General features: G+C 43.2%; 1 non-coding gene and 1 pseudogene across 1 annotated transcript; both read left to right on the top strand.

Annotated features, from left to right (window-relative positions):
• Positions 1-5139: 5139 nt before the first annotated feature.
• Positions 5140-5296, top strand: LOC149516462 (5.8S ribosomal RNA). The gene has a single exon (XR_016346028.1). It is a non-coding gene; the product is annotated as a 5.8S ribosomal RNA (ribosomal RNA).
• Positions 5297-5527: 231 nt separating this feature from the next.
• LOC149516461 (25S ribosomal RNA) lies at positions 5528-8705 on the top strand (annotated as a pseudogene).
• Positions 8706-27081: the final 18376 nt, after the last annotated feature.

Here is a 27081-nt window from a genome sequence, read left to right as displayed (position 1 = left end):
TCATCCAAATAAACCATAATAAATCAATCAAAGAACGATTGAAGTACCTTGTTCATAAGGGTGTAGAATGTTGCTGGGGCATTCGTGAGTCTGAACATACTGAGTGACACATGCTGTCTTGGGCTCATTTCCTTTCGCGATCTTGACTTGGTAGTAGCCCGACCTCAAATCCAACTTGGTGAACCACCGTGCGCTTCCAAGTTGGTCGAACAAGTCTGCAATTAGTAGGATAGGGTACTTGCTCTTGATGGTTAGCTTGTTCAAAGCTCGGTAGTCTATGCACAGTCGTAACGACCCATCATGCTTGCATTAGAATAGAATCGGTGCACCATATGGTGCCTTCAATGGCCTAATAAAATCAGCATCAACTAAGTCTTTGAGCTACTTCTTTAACTCTTCCAACTCTGGTGGGGACATTCGATAAGGGGCTTTAGCTGGTGGCTTGGCCTCGGACACCAGCTCAATCTTGTGGTCCACTTCCCTCTTAGGTGGTAGCTGACTAGGCAGCTTTACGGGCGTCACATCACTAAAGGTCTTTAGCACCTTTAGCACCTCCAAGGGTGACTCAGTGTCCTTCTCCCTTGGCTCCTCATACTTCAGGACTGCCAAGAAGGTGTCTTCTTCTCTGGTTACCGCCTTGGCAAATTGGATGGTTGACACCACCCGCGACCCAACTCTAGACCTTCTCCTCAATGGTACTAGGCATTGGCAGTGTGCATCCAAGATACAAATACAATTGGCAAAAGGCACAAGAAGGGCATTAATCCGAACAAGGAAATCCAACCCAATCACAAACTCATAGTTGTCAAGGGGTATTACCTTTATGGTCTCCTTGCCTTTCCAATCTCCAAGCTATAACTCTACTCCCCGTGCTACTCCAATGGCTGAAACCTCCATGGAATTCATCGTTTTAATGGTACTAGTCTCTTTCTGCACATTTAGTTTGAGCTTTTAGGCTCTATCACCTGAAATAAAAAGATGTAAGGCATTTGTGTCCACCAGTGCGCTCACCGTCTGACCCGTAACCATTAGATCCACAAACATCAAGCCTTTTGGCTCGTGGCTCCCTTTACTCTGGACAGCATTGAGCACTAATGACCCAAGCTTTGCTGCCTTTGTCTTTGGCTCCTCGTCAGACTCCTTGTCTACAGTAGCCAGCTTGCCCTTTTATGGGTAATTACGCACTATGTGGCTCCCTCTATATAGGTAACATTTTAGTGACTCGCGATCCCCCTTTGCTTTTCACTTACTTGCTGGTGGCTTCCTCTCACCATCCTTGGTTGAATGATCTCGGTCCCCATCTTTGGATTTTTGGTCATGGTCCTTCCCCTTGGACTGTTTTTTCTGGTCCCTCTCGTCCCTGCCCTTACCCTTGGGCTTGAAAGAACCGAACTTGTTCAGAGGCTTAAACTCTATCAAAGACTTAGCAGTAGTCATGGCTTTAGCCAAGTCATGAACTTCCCTTCATTGTAGCTCATGCTTCACCCACAGCTGCAGCCCATTCATGAAAGCAAATAAGGCATCCTTCTCACCTAGATCTGAGATCTGTAGCATCAGTTCAAAGAATTTCTAGACATACTCCCTTATGTCCCCTTGCTGGTTCAGCCTACATAACTTTACCCGTACCTTATCATCGGTATACTCTGGGTAAAATTGCTCTCTGAACTCTTTTTGGAACTCTGCCTAGGTTCTAATCTTGGCGCTCTCATGCCTAACATCATCACACATGTGCTTCAACCATAACAAGGCTACATCAGTGAGATACATAGTAGCGGTGCTTACCTTTCTTGTCTCATCCTGCATGCCCATGGCTTGGAAATACTGCTTCATACCCCATAGGTAGTTGTCTACTTTCTTGGCCGCCCTAGTCCCCTTAAACTCCTTAGGCTTGGGGACGTTAATCCTAGACTTAGACACTCCAGCAAACATGCCATTCCCAATGGCAGTCTTGCATGCAACAAGCTCATTGGCAAGCTCCTCCATCCGCTGTGCATGGCCTCAATGCCATCATGCAAGGTCAGCACTTCAGCCTCCAAGGCCTCATTCCTTTGGGTGATCACGTCCATGCCTTTATTGAAAGTAGCTTGTAGCTCACCTTAGATCTCCTCCCCCATGGAGTCTAGCGATGCAATGCGAGTCTCCACTTTCTCAAGCTTCTCCCTTCTGTCGCCCATGGTCACCTCGACCTTGGCCAGCCTACCGTCCATGGTAGACCATATATCTCTTGAACTGGCTTTCCTGCCTCTTCCACACCCCTGCTCTTAGGCCTATGGTTATTGGCTAACAACGTCATTTTGGGATGCCATCATCTCAATCATGATCTAACCTGCACAACATAAACACGCAGAATCGAACTTGCTCTGATACCAACTGTCACGGGCTCTGACCTTAGACTCAGAATTCATGTGGCTTTAGGCTTGGAATCTCCTCTTTTATGCCTAAGTCAGCCTAAAACACAAGTGTGCGGGCACTAAAACAATGGGAAGGGTTGATTACGCAAGTTAAAGAGAAATAGGATAACAAGGCATAATGCTGGAAATATGCTCTATATTCACTGAAACAGAAGTGTTTGATGATGTACAAATGAGGGTGGAGCAGCCCTCTATTTATAGTTAAGGCTCCAACTACACTTAATGGCAATATCCTTAGAATAAAGGCTAAAATCAAGGAATTACAAAGATTACAATCAATCAGAATTCTAACTCCTGAATTCTAGGGTCAACCAAATCTACCAGGAGGCTCCTCCTGATCCTGTAAGCTTCCAGAAGATTCACTTGTATATCTCCCACCTTGAGCCCCTCTGGATGTGGTGCGGGTAGCCTACAGGCCAGGCCTTGGCCTCACATGTTAGCCTGCAAGCTGGGCAGGCATTCTAGCCTTGTCTCCTAGGCCTTACGTGCAAATACCCGCTAGCGCGCCTAGTGTGCCGGCCTTAACCTCTGGCTCACATGTTGGTACGCCTGATGTGCCTGGCACGCCCGCCCAGGGCGTGACATAAGCACACCCTTGACCATCATTGCACATCATAGCTTTGGTACAAGAACTTGCCTTGACTGCCATTGGCACAAACTGGCCTTTGGTATCGCCACCTATCTTGTCCATCATCGATAGATGCTACTTTTAGTAAGAAGACATGCCTCAATTAGCATTGGCATAATTTGGACCTCGTACAAGCACATGCCTTAATCAACATTGGCAAAAGATGGCCTTTGGTGCAAGTAGTTACCTCAAACACCATTGACATATGTTGGCCCATACTGTAGGCACTTGCCTCGAACACCATTGACACATGTTAGGCCTTAGTTTGGCATATGCCTTAACCATCATTTGTACCTACGAACCCTTGGTATAGGATTTGGTTATTTGAAAAAAGTGTCCCCATTAAGACACTTTAATGTCTACTATTAGCATATCCATAAAATCTTTTATGCTCTTTAAAGGGTTGTAGTTTAGCCCCCTTCATCCCCTATGAGGGAATAGGTGTACATGATGGGCTTGCCATTACGTACATCCACGATAATGTCCCTGGAGCAAAATCTAAGCTGTGCATGCCTTCCAATCATGTTGTCTATCAACTAATTACTCTAACGACCCGTAAGTGCCTATAGCCTCAATGTATTGGTGTGCATGCAGAGAAAAGGGCTTGGCTTTACTAAACTCAAACTTGTGCCTATGGCACCAAGTCCTTGAATTAGGTAATGGCTCCTTAGGGTGGTGCAAGTAGAAGCTATGGTCACGAGATTGGTCTAACCAAGTCTCTCGAGTATTTGGTAGTCTCGTAGTCTTTTCTTATCAACCACAAAAATGCATTGGCTTGGCCAAGCCTATGCATGTAGCCGATGTTGCACAAGACCTAGGAACAAGTACTTGAATTGAGCAAAGTCCCTATGAGGTAGTAACAACAAAGTTTACCTGCACGGTCATAGCCTAACCAAGCATTGGTGGTGTCTGTAGTTGTTTCCTATTAGATGGCAAGGGCAATCTCATGGCCCTTGCTTGTATTTTTCCCTTGCCAAGCGATTGTGGCATGGCTTCATATATCTTTGCCTCCACTTATTAAGTAATCAATTGGGTGGGTTGTGGATCGATGTGTATAGATGCTGCGACTTGGATGCAATAGGCATATAAGTGTGCTATGGTTGTGCGTGTTGGTAGGCTCTATGCTAAATGCATCAAACTATCAACCTATCATTTTTTTTAATCTTTCCCTATATGGTCATCATACCTTAGGCGTGCCATTGGGATCCTATGTCACATGCCTAAATTGATGAAAATCGAATGTCTTGCCATCCCTCATTTATGTTGTATCTTTAGGGGCTATGGGTCAGACTTAGTTGGTAGAGTGATTTGTCTGGTTAATTCCATTAACGAATAAGACCTTAGCCTACTAACTAGCTAATGGAGGTGATCCTTCATGGCTAGTTTTTTACAAAGACTATAGCCACTATGCTAGGGAAGTTTAAGGCAATAATAGGTCTATATTGCCTTTAGATGCTCTGGGTTGCACATATGCTACACTAGTGTATTCAACAAGTCTATAGCCTTGGCTAATAGGCTTGAGTAATCTTTTAAATTTCATTATGATGGGGATAGATCATTGCAATTCTTAGTCTTCAATAAGGAATTCCTAGTAAGGGTAAGTCATCAGCTCACATTGACTATGTCTCTACCCTTTATATACACTACCAGTCACTCCTACTAGTTGAATGGTCTAATGAAGTGTTTGGATAATGGTGATGTAGATGGTTCACTGCCCGTAACATCATGAGAACTCCACTGAACCTTATCTTTTAGAGGAAGGAGAAATCATAATAAGGTTTTCATAGGTGAACTATAGAAGGATCATTGTCGAAACCCACTCAATGAATGACCTGTGAACTCGTTAACAAAACATTAAGGGGGTGAGGGTGCTTCTATGCTTCAAGCCTTTTCTGACCTTAGGTTGGCACAATAGTCGCTTCGTTCCACCTCTTGGGTGGGTGAAACAATTAGTATCATTACTTGCAATTAAATTACAATCCCTTAGTGTGAATCACGCCAAGGAACTGGAATGAAAAAGAGCACATGTGTTATTGCCATCCTATATATGGTGCATACACAAGTGGCACCAAGACACCTTTTGTTGTAAAAGACCAAAACAACTCTTAACAATAGATATCTCAACTCCTGCATTGATGAAGAACATAGCAAACTATGATAATTGGTGTGAATTGTAGAATTCCATGAACTATTGAGTCTTTGAATGGAAGTTCCACCCCAAAGCCATTAGGTTTAGGGCACACTTACTTAGGTGTCATGCATCATTACCCTCTCCAACCCTCTACCCATCAGGCTCCTAGTGAGGGGGCAAAAGATAGTCTCTCATGTTCTTATCAATCATGGTTGGGCCAAAAACAAGTTCTCGGTAATGACAGTGTCATGATCATCAGTGGTAAAGCTTTAAAATGCCTCATCTTTGATGATGCGCACTTATTATCTATCTAGATCCCATTGGACCTCCCACATTGTTCAATTGATGCTCGCATCGAGACCCTAGGTCAAGTGAGATGATGCACTATGTTTAAGCTTATCAATAAGTGGAGGAAAAAAAAACTTACTAAGATTCCTCTAGTAATGATGAGTGAATCAAAAAGAGCCTATCTTGAGAATCGAGCACCTTCAGCATCTAAATTATAGTTTGGAAAAACATCTTTAGTGACGGACTAGGCCCAAGTCCTTTAGAAAGGGGCATCAGAGAGGGTGAGAGCAAATAGGAACCAAATGGGGGCTAGCAATAAGCCTTGTTCAGATATGGAATGGCAAGAGTTGATCATCGATTGGCTCAGGGAGTGAAGCGATGTGTGTCGTAGTGATAGCCCAGGTTAGACTTTTGATATGCCCATGGAGACATCATCATTGTGATCATGGAATGTGACATGCACCATCTCGGTATGCCTTATCATCAGCATGCTGGTAGCATGTGCTTGTGGGCTTCCAATCTGACTTGTCTTGAAACATGTACTAAGAAGTTTGACATGTATACGAGTCAACAAGCTAGAAAACCCATAAGGCATAATGAAGCTTATTGGCAAGATCCTTCATAGGTGTACCTCTGACTGACCTTAACCTTTTGAAAAGGGTTTGAGTGTGAGCATACCTATTGAGATCCAAAACATGGTGAACTATTGTTGAGCAGGGCAAAGCTAGACGAAACTCTAGTGGAGGCCTGCAGTGATACTTATGTGCAAATCATTTGTCAGACTTAGGAATAGGGGCAAAAGTCTAATTGAACTATCTAATAGCTGGTTCTTTTCTAAGTATCCTTTAGGATAACTAGAGCCCTTAACGAGTTTTATTGGGTAAAGCCAATGATTAGAGGCATTGGAGGTGCAATGCCCTCAACCTATTTTCAAACTTTAAATAGGTAAGATGGAGCAACTGCTTCATTGAGTTGCACCGTGGAATTGAGAGCTCTAAGTGGGCCATTTTTGGTAAGCAAAATTAGCGATATGGGATGAATCAAAAGTTGGGTTAGAATGCCCAACTGTGCACTAACCTAAAACCCACAAAGGGTGTTGGTCAATTAAGACAGCAAGATAGTAGTCATCGAAGTCAAAATCCACTAAGGAGTATGTAACAACTCACCTGCCAAATCAACTAGCTTTGAAAATGGATGGCCTTTAAATGTGTGACCTATAACCAGTAGTCAAGGCAAGGGCTAGGCCCCAATGAGTAGAAAGGCACTGTGGTCACCATAAAACCCAAGGTGGAATGGCTATCGATGCAGATCTTGGTGGTAGTAGCAAATATTCAAATGAAAACTTTAAAGGTTGAAGAGGGGGAAGACTCCATGTGAATGGCACTAACACATAGATTAGAATATCCTAAAAGATGGGGAAAACCCATCCAATAGTGCATCCAGCATGAGCTTCAAAAGGGAATTAGGTTAAAATTCTTGAATTGAGATGCGACAGCTAATGGCAACATTAATAAGTCTGGAGACATTGATAAGGGCCTCGAGAAGAGTTATCTTTTCTATTTAATAGCTTGCCCACCCTAGAAACAACTTAGTTGGTGAAAGGGTCTAACAATCGAAAGAACACTGCACGTTCATAGTGTTTGATGTATCCCTAGTAGCCCTTGAAAATCTAAAGGATTGAGTACTATCTGCACCTAGTTGTACTCATAGTTGCATCAAGTCCCCAAGGTGAACAAGTTTTGGTTGATTGAACAATATAGGCAAGGGAAGTTGGAAAAATAGATTTATAACCTCGAGAAAAAGATTTGCTCTGAGGGCTAGGCATGAGGTCCCCAATCCTAAACCTATTGGCTACCATTACATTGCACATGCTATTCCCATAATGAAAATGGGTCACCATATGCTAATCAAGGGACAAACTGGGAATGACTCCCTTAGAGGCTTTCCCTAGGCTATATGAACAATTGGCTCAAAACTGGTATGGATAAAGGGATTTTGATTATTTAATTAAAACAAAGAATTACAATGGTTCCTGCAGATGCTCACACAATGTGATTTCTACCCAGTGCTTCGAATGTCAAAGTGAAAAAATTCAACCAAGTGTAGGTAAATAGCCGGAGTAACTATAACTCTCTTAAGGTAGCCAAATGCCTCATCATCTAATTAGTTACACATATGAATGAATTAATGAGATTCGTATTGTCCTTGTCAACTATCCAATGAAGCCACAGCCAAGGGAACAAGCTTGGCAAAATCAATGGGGAAAGAAGACCTTGTTAAGCTTAACACTAGTCTAACTTTGTGAAATAAGTTGAGAGGAGTAGGATAAGTGGAACCCCTCAAGTGAAATTGAAATAACACTACTTTTAACATTATTTTACTTATTAAATGAATTGGAGGTGGGGCACGACCCCTTCTTTTGGACCTAAGGCTGGCTTCAGTCAATCAATCTGGGCAAAAGGCATTGTTAGGTGGAGAGTTTGCCTAGGCTAGCACATTTGTTAAAAGATAACGTAGGTGTCCTAAAATGAGCTTAACGAAAACATAAATCTTGTGCCGAACAAAAAGGTAAAAGCTCTTTTGATTTTGATTTCTAGTACGAATACAAATTGTGAAAGCATGACCAATCAATCCTTTAGACCTTCAAAATTTGAAGCTAGAGGTGTCAGAATAGTTGCCATAAGGATAACTAGCTTGTGGTAGCCAAGCATTCATAGTGATGTTGGTTTTTGATCCTTTAATGTTGGCTCTTCCTATCATTGCAAAGTAGAATTCACCATGTGTTGGATTGTTCACCCACCAGTAGGGAATGTAAGTTGGGTTTAAACTATCATGAGACAGGACCATACTAATGGTAACATCACAATAGTAATTCAACCTAGTACGAGAGGAACCATTGATTCCCATAATTGGTCATCGCATTTAGTTGAAAAGCTACTTGCATGAAACTACCATGCATTGGATTATGACTGAACACCTTTAACTTAGAATCTGGGCTAGAAGCAATGCATGCACCTGTCACTTGATTGTTGACCCATAGTATGGGCCCATGGCCCCCAAGGGCATATGTCATAGGTGCAACCTCACAGAGGACAAGCCTTACAAGCCTTTTTAGGGCTCAATTCCCATCGAGCTGTGGGTAAAATCCTTTGCAGTGGACTTAAAATATGTGATAGGGTATTGTAAGTGGTAGGGTGGCCTTCATGTCATGATCCATTGAGATCAACCCTTTGTTGCTTTGATTCATTCCTTTTCCCACCTATTAAAGTCCTTTCACTTCATTTTTTTACATTGCACCCCTTGAAGTTATGGATGAATGGTGTTTTCCATTGTAACCGTTTGGTCGGGCAATGACATCCTTCCCTTGAATGTCCAACTAAATGATAACCAAATGCCCTTGGTATTTGTTATAAGGCCAAGCTCACCCTTGGTATAGGCGCTTGCCTTGAACCCCATCAACGTATGTTAGTCCTTGGTGTGAGCTATTGTCTCAAATGCAATCAACAACATCTGGCTTTAGTTACTATAGGTAATCACATCTAACACCATTGGTAGATGCTGACAGAATGTTCCCTCATCAGTAGATCTGGCCCCTTAGTGCAAGATGTTACCTTGGACACCATCACTAGATGCTAGCACTTGGTGCAAGTGTCATGATTTACGAGAACGACCAAGCCTAAGGGTTCTTATCGAGATAGAGAGTGATTTTAAGGCAACTAAGACTAAGCCAAAATGCAGAGAAGACTAAGCCTAAAGGCATAAAGGTGGTCATAAGGGTAAGACCATGACCCGAATGGGTGCTCAGGGGCTAAAATGAGCTTAGGGAGCTCAGACCAATGGATCCAATTCAATAGCTTTCAAATTAATCTAGGTGCGAGCACGAGAGTGAGCCTAGGCATGGGCAAAACTGATCCAAGCATGGGCTCCAAGTGAGGCCCCACATGAGCACTACTAAAGAAAAAGTCCAAGCTGGTTCAAACTCCTTTCTTGATAGAATCAATGTAAAACTAGAACTCTCCTATGTAATTCTATTATAATCTCTTATTATATATTGGACTTTTTTTAAGCCCCAAAATAGGAACAAAGTTAGCCACTGATTCAAAAAGGCCTTAGCTATAAATAGGAGGTGCCTCTACCCTTATTGTACATACCACAACTTGAGTAATACAAGTTTACTCTTGCTTGTCTCTATTGTTCTCTTTAGCTTTCCATCAAATAGTTCATGCACAACATTGTCTAGCAGTAGCTTAGGGTGGTTGGCTATAGAGTTTCAAGTGTCCATAGACTAGTCCAGTTGAAAGCTAATTTGGGATGTTGAATGAGTTCATTCCTTGGTCTTATAGTCACACAAGTCAGAGCTTGAGTCTTAGCCTATGACAAGTGGTATCAGAGCAAGTTTGAAGCTAGTTTAGAGTTAACAAAAGCTGGTCTAGAGGAGGTTATAAGTGCTAGGTGCTACTAGAAATAGAGTTAACCTTGGTGAAGGTTTGGATACATTGTTGTGGGCATTTGATTATATGGTGTAGGCATCCTAGGTTGTTTTTCTACTTATGTGCTAGTGGTACACCCCCTAGTGTACATGGTACAGCTATGTAGGAGTGCAAACCAAGTGTTTGATTTATTGCTGCTATGGTGCTGTAAGAGTGTTAGGCATGCTGTGTAGGTGTGCAGACTAGTGCCTGACTGAGAGTGCAGGATGTGTTAAGCCAGTGTGTAGATTGGTGCCTGTAGTCTATGTGTGCTGATGTGTTGTGCTGATGACAAGTCTGCTAGTTTGTGGAAACTAGGACGAGATCACTAGAGTGCATAAAAGGTTGAGGTAATCTCTTTGGTTTTGTGCATTCATGACTAATAGTGTGCTTTGGGGTTATGGCATGGCTAGGGATAACTAGACTAAGGCCACAACAAAGGCCTTGATGAGTGCCCACCTATAGACAAAGGAAAGAAGACTAGATCAAGAGACATAGTGATGTCCTTGGACACTTAACTGTAAAAGTGCAAAGTGATCATTGCTAATTTGAGGGATAGGTTTGAGGACAGGGAATGATCCTTGAATGAGGCATTAAAGGTGCTTATAAAGTATAATAAAGCATTAGATGCCATGGTGTGAACCTTGCAAGAGGAGTTGATAAGGCTTAGGGTTGATCACGCTATGTTATAAGCTGTCGTAGTTACTAGCTTGGGCTTAGGACCTAATGTGGTAGTGCCTAAGCATTTCTTAGATGGTTAAAAACTAAGAGTAAAAACTGTGCTACAACAAAGGGACATGTAGGAGTCAAGCCAAACCAATGTTGCTATGGAATCAAAGACTTAGGTCAAGTGCACCAAGTCTCCAAAGCCTAGGGAAATAGCCAGAGTAGGGGAGACATCGGTGTTTATTCCTCATGGGAGGAAGGGGCTATATGAAGCCTCGATTTTGCAAGGCTGATAGTGCTACCAGTAGGGGCAAGGATAAAAAGACCTTGAGTTGTTTTTTATGTGGTAGTTACCACAGAGTCAATGAGTGCCAAAGATGTGCAAAGTTTTCAACCATTAATAGGTAGAAGAGCTATCCATCGATAAGAGTAGTAGCGATGATGAACAGTAGGGGAGTCGAAGGTAATGTGACTCAGTGCTTTTCAATTCTATCGAGAGGGCAAAACTTTTCTAGGAGATGAGGGAAAAGTGATAATAGAGTGCCATAGCATGTGTCCTAAGGTGCAGCCAGATCCCTTTAAAAAAATGTGAAATGGGCAACTTAAAGGAAGTAGAGGAAACATCAGGCATGTAGGCAAAAAAGACCAATATAGCATGGGGTTGATGATACTCAAAAGAACAACTAGCAAAGTACTTGTTCAGATATGGGACTGACATATGGGAAATCAGGTTTGAGAGGTAGAAGATAAAGCTATCATGTATATAAGCATGTAATCTGGGCATAACATCCCCTTAGCAATGAGGCCATTGCTAGAATGAGTGGGGTAGAATGTCATGGTTAATGAAAAAGACTAGGCCTAGGGGTTCTCGCCAAGATAGGGAATGGTTCTAAGGTAACACAGACAAAGTCAAAATGCAATGGAGACCTAGCCTAGAGGTGCAATGGCAATCTTGGGGGCATGACCTTGACCCAAAATTGGTGTGTGAATGGTAAAATGAACTTAGAGAGTAAGCCCAACCAATGGCGAAATCGATACAAGCACAACCTAAGGAGGGGTCCTATACAAGCACTACTGAAGAAGGAGTCCAAGCTAGTTCAAACTCTTTTCCTAATAGAGCCGATGTAAAATTTGAACTATCCAATGTAATCGTATTGTAATGTCTTATATATATATGACTATTTGTAAGCCCTAAGATAGGAACAAAGTTAGCCATTGATTCAAAGGGACCTTAGCTATAAACAGGAGGTGCCCATACTCTCATTGTACACACCATAACTTAAGTAATACAAGTTAACTTTTGCCTACCTTTATTGTTCTCTTTAGCTTTCCACCAAATACTTTATGTGCAGCCTAGACTAGCAATAGCTAGGGGCAGTTTCAGAGTTTTGAATGTCCATGCACGATCTAGTTGAAGGCTGATCTAGGATGCCAAATGAGTTCATTCTTTGGTCCTAGAGTTGAATGAGTCATAAATTGAGTCTCAATCCATGACATGGGCACTTGTCTTGACCACTATCGGCACAAGCCAACCCTTGGTCTAGGTTGTCAACTCAAACATCTCTTTGGCAGATGCTAGTGTCACGTCCTGGGTGGGTACGCTAGGCACATCAGGCACACCAACAGGCGAGCCAGAGGTTGAGGCCAGCAGACTAAACGTGCTGGCGGGTATGGACGCGCAAAGCCTAGCAAACGAGTTCAGAATGCCTGCCCAACTTGTAGGCCAGCCCATGAGACCAAGGTCTGGCATACAAGCTACCCGCACCATATCTAGAAGGGCCTAAGGTGCTGGACACGCAAGGGAAGCTTCTGGAAGCAGGCAGGATCAACAGGAGCATCCTGACAGATTTGGTTGACCTTGAAAATCAGGAGTTAGCATCCTGATTGATTGTAATCCGTATAATCCCTTGATTTTAGCCTTTATTCTAGGGATATTACCATTAAGTGTAGCTGGAGCCTCAACTATAAATAGAGGGCTGCTCCACCCTCATTTGTACACCATTAAACACTTTTGTTTCAGTGAATACAAGAGCATTTTCAGAATTCTACCTTCTTATCCTGTTTCTCTTTAACTTGCGTAATCAGCCTTTCTCGTTGTTCTAGTGCCCGCATACTTGTGTTTTAGATTGACTTAGGCACAAAAGAGGAGATTCCAAGCCTAAGGCCGCACGGTTTCTGAGTCTAAGGTCGGAGCCCGTGACAGTTGGTATCAGAGCAAGTTCGATTCTGCGTGTTTGTGTTGTGCAGGTTAGATCGTGATTGAGGAGATGGCATCCCAAAGTGACGCTGCTAACCAACAACCAGAGACCCAGAAGCATGGGTGTGGAAGAGGGAGAAAAACCAGTTCTAAAGATATCTGGTCTACCGTGGACGGTAGGCTGGCCAAGGTGGAGGTGACCATGGGTGACATGGGGGAGAAGCTTAAGGAAGTAGAGACTTACATTGCATCACTAGACTCTATGGGGGAGAAGATCCAAAGTGAGCTGAAAGTTGCTCTCAACAAAGGCTTGGACGTGTTCACCCAAAAGAATCAGACCTTGGAGGTTGAAGTGCTAACCTTGCACGATGGCATGGAGGCCATACACTAGCGGATAGAGGAGCTTACCAGTGAGCTCGTTGCTTGCAAGACTGCCATTGGGAATGGCATGTTTGCTGGACTGTCTAAATCCAAATTGGATGTCCCCAAGCCTAAGGAGTTCAAGGGGACTAGGGCGGCCAAGGAAGTAGATAACTACCTTTAGGGTATGAAGTAGTACTTTCAGGCCATGTGCAAGCAAAACGAGGTGATAAAGGTAAGCACCGCTACTATGTATCTCATTGATGTAGCCTTATTGTGGTGGAAGCACATGTGTATTGATGTCAGGCGTGGGAGCGCCAAGATTGGAACCTGGGCAGAGTTCCAAAAACAATTCAGAGAACAATTTTACTCGGAGTATGCCGATGATGAGACGTATGCAAAGTTGCACAAGTTGAGCCAGTAAGGGGACATAAGGGAGTATGTTCAGAAATTCTTTGAACTGATGCTACAGATATCGGATCTAGGCGAGAAGGATGCCTTATTTGCTTTCATGGATGGGCTGAAGCCGTGGGTGAAGCATGAGTTACAAAGGAGAGGAATTCATGACTTGGCTAAAGCCATGACTACTACCGAGGCATTGATAGAGTTCAAGCCTCTAAACAAGTTCGAGTCTTCCAAGCCTAAGGGTAAGGGTAGGGACGATAGGGATCAAAAAAAGCAGTCCAAGAGGAAGGACCGTGATCGAGAGTCCAAGGATGGAGACCGAGACCGTTCAACCAAGGATGGCAAGAAGAAGCCACCAGCAGGCAAATGGAAAGTAAAGGGGCATCGAGAGCCACTAACATGCTACCTATGTAGAGGGAGCCACATAGCATGTAATTGCCCGCAGAAGGGCAAGCTGGCTGCTGGAGACAAGGAGTCTGATGAGGAGCCAGAGTCAGAGGCAGCAAGGCTTGGGTTGTTGGTGCTCAATGATGTCCAGAGTAAGGGGAACCACAAGCCAAAGGGCTTGATGTTTGTGGATCTAATGGTTACGGGTCAAAAGGTGAGCGCACTGATGGACACAAGTGCCTCACATCTTTTTATTTCAGGTGATGGAGCTCGAAAGCTCAGACTAAAAGTGCAGAAAGAGATTGGTACCATTAAAACGGTGAACTCTAAGGAAGTTCTAGCCATTGGAGTAGCACGAAGAGTGGAGTTACAGCTTGGAGACTAGAAAGGCAAGGAGACCATAGAGGTAATACCCCTTGACGACTATGAGTTTGTGATTGGGTTAGATTTCCTTGTTCGGATTAATGCCCTTTTTGTGCCTTTTGCCGATTATGTTTGCATCTTGGATGCACGGTGCCAATGCCTAGTACCATTGAGAAAAGGGTCTGGAGTTAGGTCACGGGTAGTGTCAGCCATCCAATTTGCCAAGGCAGTAAGCAGATAAGAAGACACCTTCTTGGCAGCCCTGAAATATGATGAGCCAAGGGAGAAGGAGACCGAGTCACCCTTGGAGGTGCTAAAGGTGCTGAAGACCTTTAGTGATGTGATGCCTACAAAGCTGCCTAGCAAGCTACCACCTAAGAGGGAGGTAGACCACAAGATCAAGCTGGTGTCCGAGGCCAAGCCACCAGCTAGAGCCCCTTACCGAATGTCTCCACTAGAGTTGGAGGAGTTGAAGAAGCAGCTCAAAGAGTTAGTTGATGTTGGCTTCATCAGGCCATCGAAGGCACCTTATGGTGCACCGGTTCTATTCCAGCGCAAGCATGATGGGTCGTTACAGCTGTGCATAGACTACCGGGCTTTGAACAAGCTAACCATCAAGAATAAGTACCCCATCCCACTCATTGCAGACTTGTTCGATCAACTTGGGACTGCAAGGTGGTTCACCAAGCTGGATTTGAGGTCAGGCTACTATCAAGTCAGGATCGCAGAGGGAGATGAGCCAAAGACAGTATGTGTCACTCGGTATGGTTCATATAAGTTCTTGGTGATGCCTTTCGAACTCACGAATGCCCCAGCAACATTCTGCACCCTTATAAACAAGGTACTTTAGTCATTCCTTGATCGGTTTGTTGTGGTTTATTTGGATGACATTGTGATCTACAGCCAAACTTTGGAAGAGCATGTAGACCACTTGAGACAGGTGTTCGAGGTGTTACGGGCGCACAAGCTATTTATCAAGAGGGAGAAGTGCTCATTCGCCTATAGGAGATCCCGTTCCTTGGCCAAATAGTGGGAGGTGGCAGGATACGCATGGATGAAGGCAAGATACATGCCATCCTAGAGTGGTAATCACCAGCCAAGGTCATTGAGTTGAGATCGTTCCTTGGGTTGGTTAACTACTACATGTGCTTCATCAAAGGTCACTCAGCAATAGCCACGCCATTGACTGACTTGTTCAAGAAAGGGAGAGCATGGGAGTGGAGTATAGGGTGCTAGGAAGCCTTTGACAGGTTGAAGCAGACTGTGATCGAGGAGCCAGTCTTGGCCTTGCCAGACCATGCCAAGCCATATGAAGTGCATACAGATGCACTAGACTTTGCCATAGGGGGCATGTTGATGCAGGAAGGACGTCCAGTCATGTTTGAGAGCAAGAAGCTGAACGAGACTGAGCGTAAGTACATGGTCCAAGAGAAGGAGATGACTGCAGTGGTGCATTGCTTGCGCACTTGGTGCCATTACCTATTGGGGTCGAGGTTTGTGGTGAGAACGGACAATGTGATGACCAGCTACTTCCAAACGTAGAAGAAGTTGTCCCCCAAGCAGGCGAGATGGTAAGATTCTTGCAAATTTGATTTCCAGATGGAGTACAAGCCAGGACAGGTGAACCTAGTGGCAAATGCCCTGAGCAAGAAGGCTAACCTTGCTGCCATTAGCCAACTAGAGGGGTCACTGGTGCCGTGCATTAAGGAGGGACTTACGCATGATCCTACAGCCAAGGTTTTGATGGAGTACGCCTAGCAAGGTAAGACTAGGAAGTTTTGGTTATAGGATGACTTGCTGTACACCAGGGGCAGTAGATTGTTTGTGCCGTAGCATGGGAAGCTTCGCAAGGAAGTTTTGCAAGAATGTCATGATTCAAGGTGGGCCGGACACCTCAGAGTGAGTCGCACCTTGGCACTGATCGAGGATCAGTACTACTAGCTGCACATGAGGGACGATGTGGAGGCCTATGTGAAGACTTATCTTGTGTGCCAACAGGACAAGGTGGAGCTCAAGAAACCAGGCAGTCTCTTGAAGCCATTGCCAGTGCCAGAGCGACCATGGGAGAGTGTTTCTCTGGACTTTATAGTTGGTCTACCCAAAGTAGAAGGGTTTGGAAGCATCATGGTAGTGGTGGACAGGTTTTCCAAGTATAAAATTTTCATTCCAGCAACCAAGGAGTGCCCAGCCGAAGAGGTAGCTCGATTGTTCCTGAAGAACATGGTTAAGTATTGGGGAGTGCCGAAGACCATTATTAGTGATCGGGACGGGCGTTTCACGGGCAGGTTCTGGACTGAGTTGTTCAAGCTGTTGGGGTCAGACTTGAACTTTTCCACCAGCATGCATCCGCAGACCGATGGGCAGACAGAACAAGTGAATGGACTATTGGAGGTCTACCTCAAGCACTATGTGAGTGCCACACAAAGAGACTGGCCAAAGCTGCTAGATATTGCGCAGTTTTCCTACAACTTACAAAGGAGCGAGGCAACGAACTAGAGTCCATTTGAGGTTATGACTGGACAACAATCACTAACACCTGGTTCAATTGCTACGGGTTATACAAGGCTGAATCCAGCAGCATACAAGTTTGCCAAGGCATGGCAGGAGCAAACTGACTTGGCCAGAGTTTGTCTACACAAGACGGCCAAGAGGTCGAAGAAGTGGGCAGACTAGAATAGGCGGGACGTGCAGTTCCAGGTTGGAGACTTGGTGTTGGTGAAGTTGCATCCCATTGTACGGCACAAGGGGCTGCATAAAGGCCTAGTCCGAAGGTATGAAGGACCTTTCTGAGTAGTCAAGAGGGTAGGCAAGGTTGCCTACAAGCTGGATATGCCACCCAAGCTGAAGGTACACCCAGTGTTCCATGTGAGCATGCTCAAGCCGTTCCATGAGGATGAGAGAGATCCAGGACGGGCAGAGTCAAAGCGTGTGCCATTGGGAGTAAGGGTCTTGTTGAGAAGGAAGTCCATAGCATCATAGCTGACCAGGAGGTGAGATGAAAGAACTATCAACCAAGAGAAGAGTACTTGGTGTACTGGAAGGGACTTTCAGATAGTGAGGCAAGCTGGGAACCAACAGATGACTTATGGCTGTTCAAGGACCAGATCAGGTAGTACCATGCAGAAGATGCAACGAGGGCATTACGTAATCAGGTGGGGGAGAATGTCATGCCCTGGGTGGGCATGCCAAGCACATCAGGCACACCAACAGGCGAACCAGAGGTTGAGGCCCGTAGACCAGGTGTGCTGGTGGGTATCTGCGTGCAAAGCCTAGCAAACGAGTTCAGAACGCCCGCCCAACTTGTAGGCTAGCCCATGAGACCAAGGCCTGGCATACAAGCTACCCGCACCATATCCAGAAGGGCCCAAGGTGCTGGACACACAAGGAAAGCTTCTGGAAGCAGGCAGGATCAGCAGGAGCATCATGGCAGATTTGGTTGACCCTGAAAATCAAGAGTTAGCATCTTGATTGATTGTAATCTGTATAATCCCTTGATTTTAGCCTTTATTCTAGGGATATTGCCATTAAGTGTAGTTGGAGCCTTAACTATAAATAGAGGGCTGCTCCACCCTCATTTATACACCATCAAACACTTTTGTTTCAGTGAATAGAAGAGCATTTCTAGAATTTTGCCTTCTTATCCTGTTTCTCTTTAACTTGCGTAATCAGCCCTTCCCGTTGTTCTAATACCCACACACTTATTTTTTAGGCTGACTTAGGCACAAAAGAGGAGATTCCATGCCTAAAGTCGCACAGTTTCTGAGTCTAAGGTCGGAGCTCGTGACACTAGCACTTGGTGCAGGTTATTGCCTCAAACACCCCTTTGGTAGATACAGGTGTCATAGGCCTAAGACTTATGCCAATGCTCTATGTAGCCTTAGGCTAGACTCTTTCCTTGTATGCCTAAGTCAATCTAAAAACACTTTTAAAAAGTGAGCACTAAAAAAAACACTAAAAAGCACTCTAAAGCTAGAAAAGGCTAGAAAACAAGAGATTCTTGGAAATTTGGTAACTTGTATTCACTCAAGTGTTTCTATACATCAAATAAGGGGAGGGAGGCCCTTTTATTTATAGTCGAAGCCCCCATGAATCAATTCTAGGATTAACTCAATCCAATGGCTATTATAGAGTCCAAGATTACAAAGAAAGCACATGAGATATACATCAAGAGTATAAATTGTACAAAGAACTATGCTATCCTTGGGAGTCTCTAAATCCTTCTAGAAAGTTTTATCTATTAGGTCTACTTGGCCCTGGTATTCTATTAGGCTACAGTGGCTTGGTGTGCATATATTTAGGCTTGGTCAACCTACACCAAGGCTTGATTCATTAGGGCCTTTTTAAAAGTGTTAACCTCGATCTCTATTGTACTTGTGCAAGCCTTCACTCTTTCCCCCACTTGATTCCACGATGCCCTTAATGTGTGTTTTGAATATAACCAGTTGATCTAGTCCTCAAATTGCCAAAGATCTTTGGCTTGTTCCCAACTTGGCTTACTGTTGGAAAATCCTTTCCACTGTACAAAATATTCATGCATTGGCTTATAATTCTGCTGCCTTAGAGCCCTATCTGTAAAAATGCATTAGAGCTCTTTGAAATATGAGGCCTTATCCCCATGGGTGCACATTATAACTCTACCCATATTGGATCCTCCTGATCCTTATGAAATGGCTTTAACATTTTGACATGGAAAATTGGGGGTGCTTTAGGCTTCAATGGCATTCTACCTTGCCTAATCTCTTTAAAACACTAAAAGGTCCCTTATATCTCTAGACTAGGCCCTTTATGCACACCTTTATAATGCAAGACTGAGTGCAGCTTCACCATCACCGAGTCCTTAACCTGGTACTACAAATCTCTTTGATTGTGATCTACCCACTTTTTGCTCTTCTTGGTTGCTTTGTGTAGATAGATTCTTGCAAGGTCTACTTAGTCCTACCAAGCACTGCCAAACTTATAAGCCATTGGACTAGGTTCAGTGTAGCCTACTGTAATAGCTCCTAGAGTGAGTGGTTGCTACCCTGTCACTAACTTAAATGGACTCTAGTTTGTCACCTCACTCCATTGCAAGTTATAAGAAAACTGGGCAACATCCAACAACTTAGGCCAGTCTCGTTATATTGTACTAGCATATTGCTTGAGCTCCATTAAACCATTAACCCTTTTAGTCTATGCATCAATTTCTGGATGCATGTTAGTGGAAAAGTTCAAGTCTAACCCTAACAGCTTGAACAACTCTGTCTATAACTGCCTAGTAAAATGCCCATCCTAATCACTAATGATGGTTTGTGGTATGCTCCAATACTTCACCATATTTTTCAAGAATAAATGGGCTAACTCATTGGTTGGGTACTTTTTAGTTGCTAGAATAAATGTATCATACTTGGAAAATCTATCCACCATTACCATAATGCTCCCAAACCCTTCTGACTTAGGCAATCTAACTATAAAATCCAATGAAATGCTTTCCATAGGCACTTCAATATAGGCAATGGCTTCAATAGATCGGCTAGTAATTTTTGCTCCATCTTGTCCTACTGGTAGACAAGACAATTTCTGACATAAGCCTTAATGTCATCTTACATGTGAGGCCAATAATATCAATCCTGCACCAGTGCTAAGGTATGGGGCACTCCAAGGTGGGTAGCCCACCTTGAAATGTAGTATTCTTGCATAACTTCTTTATGAAGTTTCCCATGCTGAGGCATAAATATCTTATTCCTTTTGGTGAAAAGTAAGTCACCTTACAATAAAAAATGTTTAGTTTTACCTTGTCGGGCATACTCTATGAGCATCTTGGCTGTAAGATCATAAGACAGTCCCTTTTTAATGCATGACACCAGAGTACTATTAAGTAGGTTGATGGTAGCATGCATCTCCTTCCTACTGAGTGCATCAACCATTAGGTTAGCCTTCCCAAGTTTGTACTCTATGCTGGAATCAAACTTTACAAGAAAATCCTACCATGTAGCTTGCTTGGGATATAGCTTCTTCTAAGCTAGAAGTAGCTTGTCACAACATTATTGGTTCTAACCACAAATTTGGATCTCAGCAAGTACTATCTTCAGGTGCACAACTAGTGCACCACTACTGCCATCTTTTTTCTTAGACCATGTACCTACGCTCAGTCTTATTGAGCTTGTGGCTCTTAAAGGCAATTGGATGGTTCTCCTACATCAACACCTCTTTGATGGTAAAGTTTGATGCATCTATATGCACCTCATATGGTTTACTGTGATTCAGCAAAGCAATAATGGGCTTTTTAGTCATTGTACACTTCAGTTGATCAAAGGCTTGCTAGTACTCCTAACTCTAATCTTACACTTTCCCCTTTTTAAACATGTTTGTCAATGGTGTGGTGACGGTAGAATGGCTTTAGATGAAGCATTTTTAGTAGTTCACCAATCCAAGAATAATTTTAGCTATGTAACCTTGGTTGGTAGCTCCCAATCTAGTATTGCCTGGACTTTACTTCAATCCATCTAGATCTTACAACCTCTAACAATGTGGCCTAAGAATGGCACCTCCATCTGAACAAAGGAACATTTTTCTTTCTTCACAAGTAACTCATTTTCCTGTAATACTTGGAACACTTGTTTAAGGTGCTCCATATGCTCCACTAATAACTGATTGTAAATCAAAATATCATCAAGATAAACCATAACAAAATGATCTAAGAATAGCTATAGTACTTTGTTCATGAAGGTGCGAAAATGTTGCCAGCACATTGGTCGAGCCGAAAGGCATTACCAATAACTCATAAGATCCATAACAAGTAACACAAGCTATCTTGGGCTCATCCCCCTTAGCAATTCTGACTTGGTAGTACTATAACCACAAGTTAAGCTTGGTGAACTACCTAGCATTTCTAAGCTAGTCAAAGAAATATACAATGAGTGGGATTGGGTACTTATTCTTCACTGTTAGCTTGTTTAGTGCCCTATAATCTATACATAATTGCAAGGACCCATCATGCTTTCATTGGAACAACATTGAGGCACCAAATGGGGCTTTTGATGGTCTAATATAGCCTGCATCAGTAAGTTCATTGAGCTATCTTTGCAACTCTTCTAACTCCAAAGATGGCATTCGATATAGGGCTTTGGCTAGTGGGATAGCATTTAACACCTACTCAATTTTGTGATCCTCTTCTCTCTTTGGTAGTAGTATCTTAGGCAATTTAACAGGCATCATGTCTTTGAATGACTATAGCAATTTTAATATTTTCAAAAGGGTGTCAACATTATTCTACCTGGACTCCATCTTTAAGGCTATAATGAAAGTGTCTTCATTTTTGCTCAGTCCCTTGGCTAATTGTATAGCAAATAGCATCTTGGTCTTTAAGCCCAATTCTCATCTCATCAGCATAATGCATGGGTATCGATGGTCCAGTATACAAAAACAATTGGCAAAAGACACGACAAGTGCACTAATACAGTCAAGGAATTCTAAACCAAAAACAAGATCATAATCATCTAGAGGAATTACCTTAACTGATTCCTTATCTTTCCACTCACTGGGTTGTAGCTCCACTCTATGTGCTTTGCCAATTGTTGAGACTTCTTTAGAGTTGACTATTTTGATCATACCAGCCCTTTTATGCACTTTCAGGTTTAGCTTTTAGGCTACATCTCTAGATATGAACAAGTGAGATGCTTTTATGTCCATAAGTGCATTCAGTTTTTTGTTTATAATCATCATATCTACAAACATCAATCCCTTTTGCTTGTAGCACCTTTTAGCCTAGACTGAATTCAACATAATCAAACCAAGCTTCATGGTCTCTTTTTTTGACCCCTTGCCATCCTCCTTGTTGATGACAAATAGCTTAGTTTTCTTAAGGCAGTCTCTCGACGGGTGTAGACCTTCACAAATGAAACAAGCCATTGGCTCATGATCCATGTTATTCCATTACCTTGGCTTTCACTTCCTCTATGGTGGTTTGCCTTGACCATTCTTGGTTTGTCAACCATTGTCCCGATTTTTGGACTGTCAGACTTTATTTCCCTCTTTAGACTATCATTCTTTTCCATTACCTTTTGGCTTGAATGACTCAAACTTCATTTATGGCTAGATCTCCACTAAAGATTCATTAACTATCATGGCTTTGGCCAAATCTTTGATGCCCCTTTGCTGTAACTCATTCTTGGCCTATGATTAGAGTCCATCCATGAAACAAAAGAGACCTTCCTCCTCTCCAAGGTTTGAAATCTAGAGCATCAGTTTTGAAAACTCATGAACATGCTCCCACACCTCTCCTCTTTGATTGAGTCTATAAATTTTTGCCCTTGCCTCATCATTAGCATACTCAGGGTAGAACTACTGCCTAAACTCTTTCTTGAACTTCTCCCAAGTGTAGATAGCAGCATCACTATGGCTTGCATTATTACACTTATGTCTCCACCATAATAGTGCAATGTCAACCAAATACATTATGGCTATGCTTACCTTGGTGGCAACCTAATTGATGCCCATGGCTTGGAAGTACTACTCAATTCCCTTCAAAAAGTTATCCACATCCTTTATGGACTAAGCTTTCTTGTACTCCATTAGCTTAAGAACTTCCACTCCGTAAGCTCCCTTTTGAGCTCATTCATCTCCTTGTGCATCACTTTAACCAAGGCCTTCAAGGCCTCATTCTTCTAGGTGAGTATGTCAGTGGTTTCATTAAGGGCACCATGGAATCCTTCCTTGATCTCTCTTCTGTCTCCTCAAACCTCTCTTTAAGGTATGGTACTATCACCTCCACCTAGGCTAAGTGGCCATCTAGGGTCAACATCATGTCTTTTTGAGGTAACCTTATTTCCCTTTCCATAGGTTGGCTTTTATACCTCTGGCTGTCGACTACCAACATAATTTTGAGATGCCATTTTGTCAAATACTTTAAGTGCAAATGGAATATAACCTGGAAGTAGAACCTACTCTGATACCAGCTATCATGGGCCTAAGACTTATGCCAATGCTCTATTCGACCTTAGGTTGGACTCCTTCCGTATATGCCTAAGTTAGTTTGAAAACACTCTTGAAAAGTGATAACTCAAAAGAACATTAAAAGGCACTCTAAAGCTAGAAAAGGCTAGAAAATAAGAGATGCATGGAAATGTTGTACCTTGTATTCACTCAAGTGTTTCTATACATCAAATAAGGTTGGGGAGGCCCTCTATTTATATTTGAAGCCCCCATGAATCAATGGCTAGGATTGACTCAATCCAATGGCTATTACAGAGTCCAAGATTACGAAGAGATTATATGAGATATACATTAAGAGTTCAAATTGTACAGGGAACTAAACTATCCTTGGGAGTCTCCAAATTCTTCTAAAAAGTTTTATCTAATGGGTCTACTTGGGCCTGGTTCTTTATTAGGTCTATTATGGCCTTGTGTACCCACACCTAGGCCTGGTTTGGCTGCACTAGGGCCTGGTCCATTTGGGGCCCTTCTAGAAGTGTTAACCTTTGTCTCGGTTATGCGCTATGGGCTGTGACACTAACACTTGGTGAGGCATGTGTATTGTGACCCTCCCACCCAAGGCACTTGTTTGCCTTTCTATCGCTATCAACACCAAATGACGCTCAGTGCATGTGTCATCGACTTTGATTTTAAGCCAAACTTCATATGGCCTTGGATAGGGAATTTACTTTGTCTGCCTAAGTTAGCCTACAAAACTCAAGTGCTTAGCATAATTTTAGCTTGTCAAAGATTGTGCTACAGTACTAGGCCTTCTAATAGCCCACAAATCTAATTTTCCTACGACTATGTTCAGGCATGCTTGCATTTAAGTCTAACCATGCACCCATGCCTTGATCATTAGTGCCTATACCTAGGCCTGACTATATGCCCGCACATTATTCACCAATGCTTGCAGTTGGGCCTAACTCAATTCTGTCAAACCTTAACTCCATGCTTGAGTCTCTAGAGTCTTGATCACTGTCTATAACACTATTCTATGCTAGTTCCCTACAACCTGGGCCTCTAATAGGCCTCAAGGCCTGGTCCCCTTCGTCGTCAGACCCTGTCTTGCGAGAATTGGAATTGCTCTTCAACTTAGAGAGAACCACTAGGCCTAGACCAACTTGAGGACTGTGACTCATGCACATGCCTCGACCACAATAAAAAATGTTGGTCCTTGGTCTTGGCACATATTTTGACCACCATCAACACAAACTAGGCCATGCACCATGCGTAGGTATCCTGGGCTCAGGTTGTGCACCGCACGTACCACAACTGGGCAGTAGGTGGGTTCAAGCAAATCTTTATATTTTTGCTATGCAAATGCCATTTTTTATGGCTTGTAAATTCATATAATTGCTCACTAGCACATGTACTTGAGCTTGGCTTAATTTTGCTAAACCTAAACACAGTTCTTGAGCCCTAGAGTCTTGATCACTGCCCATATCACTGTTTTGGGCTAGTTCCTCATGATTTGGGCCTTTAATAGGCCTCAAGCCTGGTCCCCATGGCAATCGGACCGTGTCTTGCTAAAATTGGAATTGCTTCTTAACTCAGAGAGAACCCTTGAGCCTGGACCAGTTTGCAGACTATGACACATGCACATGCCTTAATCACCATTGAGACAAGTTGGTGCTTGGTCTTTGTACATGCTTCAACCACTATTGGCACATGCTGGACCACCCACCTTGTGGTTATTTTAGGCTCGAGCCATGCATAATACACACCATGATCAAGCAATAAGTGGGTTTAGGCACATCTTGATATTTATGCCATGCCAATGCCATATTTTATCACTTGTAAATTCAAATAAGCACTCGCTAGTGCCTGTACCTAAGCCTAGCTTAATTCTACCAAACTTAAACATTGCGTCTGAGCCTTTGGAGTCTTGATCATTACCTATACCAATATTTTAGGCTAGTTCCTTATAGCTAGCACCTCTAGTATACCTCAAGTCATGGTCCCCTTGCCTATCAAATCCTATCCCACCAAAGCTAGAACTACTCTTCCACTTAAAGAGAACCCTTAAGCCTAGACTAGCTTGTGCACTATGACACATGCACATGCCTCAACCACCATTGGGACATGTTGGTCCTTAGTCTTGGCACATGCTTCGAGCACCATCGGCACATGAAGACCTTTTATGTGGGCAATTCTCTTGAACACCATTGGCACATGCTATGTTGCATACCATACGCACCATGATAGGGTAGTAGGTGGGTTTAAGCACATCTTTATATTATTGCTGTGCCAATGCCATTTTTATCGCATGTAAATTCATATAATGCTCACCAACACCTGCACTTAGGCCTATCTTAATTTTGTCAAACCTAAACACTATACTTGAGTTGCCAGAGTCTTGATCACTACCCCATACCACTATTCTAAGCTAGTTCCACGTGACCTAGACCTCCAGTATGCCTCAAAGCCTAGTCCCCCTAGTTATTAAACTCTATCCGCTAGAATTGGAACTACTCCTTGACTTGAAGAGAACATCTAGGCTTAGACCAACTTGCAGACTGTGGCATATGCACATGCTTTGATGACCATCGGGACAAGTTGGCCTTTGATCTTGACAAACGTTTTGACCACCATCAGCACATGCTAGGCCAAGCATCATGAATAGGTATTTTGGGCCTAGGCTACAAACAACGCACACCAGTAGTATGTAAAAGGTGGGTTTAGGCACATATTCATATTTCTACTATGCCAATGCCATTTTTAGAGCTTGTATATTTGGAATGACATGCACATGCCTCGACCAATATTGAGACATGTTTGCCCTTGGTTGTGGCACATACTTTAACTATCATCGGCACATGATGACCCTTTATGCAGGCAATTCTTTTGAACACCATTAGCACATGCTAGGCTTTGCAACATGTGAACCACAATCAAGTAATAGGTAGGCTCAGGCACATATTCATATTTTTACTATGCCCATGCCATTTTTATGGCTTGTAAATTCATATAACTCTCACAGAGCCTACATCTGGGTTAGCTTAATTTTATGGAACCTGAACATCAGCTTGTGTCTTTGGAGCCTTGATCATTGCTCGCACCACTGCTTTAGGCTAGCTCTCTATGACCTGGACCTTAATTATGCCTCAAGACCTGGTCCTCTTAGCTATTGGACTCTGTCCTACTAAAACTAGAATTGCTCCTCGACTCAGAGAGAACCTTTAGGCTTGGGCCAACTTGTGGACCATGACACATGCATATGCTTGACTAGCAATGAGACATGTTAGCTCTTAGTGATGGCACTTATTTTGACTACTACTGGTACATGCAGGCTTTTAGTGTGAGTAATTCCATCAAACACCTCCAGCACATGCTACTCTATTCACCATGTGTGAATATCCTAGGCTCAAGCCATGCACTATGCGCACCATGATCGGGTAGTAGATAGGTTCAGGCATATCTTCACATTTCAGTCATGCCAGTGCCATTTTGAAGGCTTGTAAATCCATATAAAAGCTCACTAGCACACACACCTGGGCCTGGCTCAATTCTGCCAAACCTAAACACCATGCCTGAGCTTTAGGAATCATGATCATTGCCTATACCCATGTTTTGGGCTAGCTCCCCATGACCTGAGTAGCCAGTATGCCTCAAAGCTTAGTCCTTAAGGCTATCAGACCCTATCCCACTAAAGCTAGAACTGTTTCTCGACTTGAAAAGTACTTCTATGCTTGGACTAACTTAAGAACCATGAAACATGCATATGCCTCAATCACAATCGGGACATGTTGGCCTTTGGTCTCAGTACATGCTTTAACCACCATTGGCACATGCTGTGTCTCGCACCAAGAGTGGGTATCCTAGGC

The sequence above is a fragment of the Durio zibethinus genome, chromosome 10 (assembly GCF_047325235.1).
Source record: "Durio zibethinus cultivar Kanyao isolate XHJ-2024 chromosome 10, ASM4732523v1, whole genome shotgun sequence".
NCBI lineage: Eukaryota > Viridiplantae > Streptophyta > Magnoliopsida > Malvales > Malvaceae > Durio > Durio zibethinus.
The sequence above is the reverse complement of the archived record's forward strand: the minus strand, read 5'-3'. Positions and strand labels throughout refer to the sequence as shown.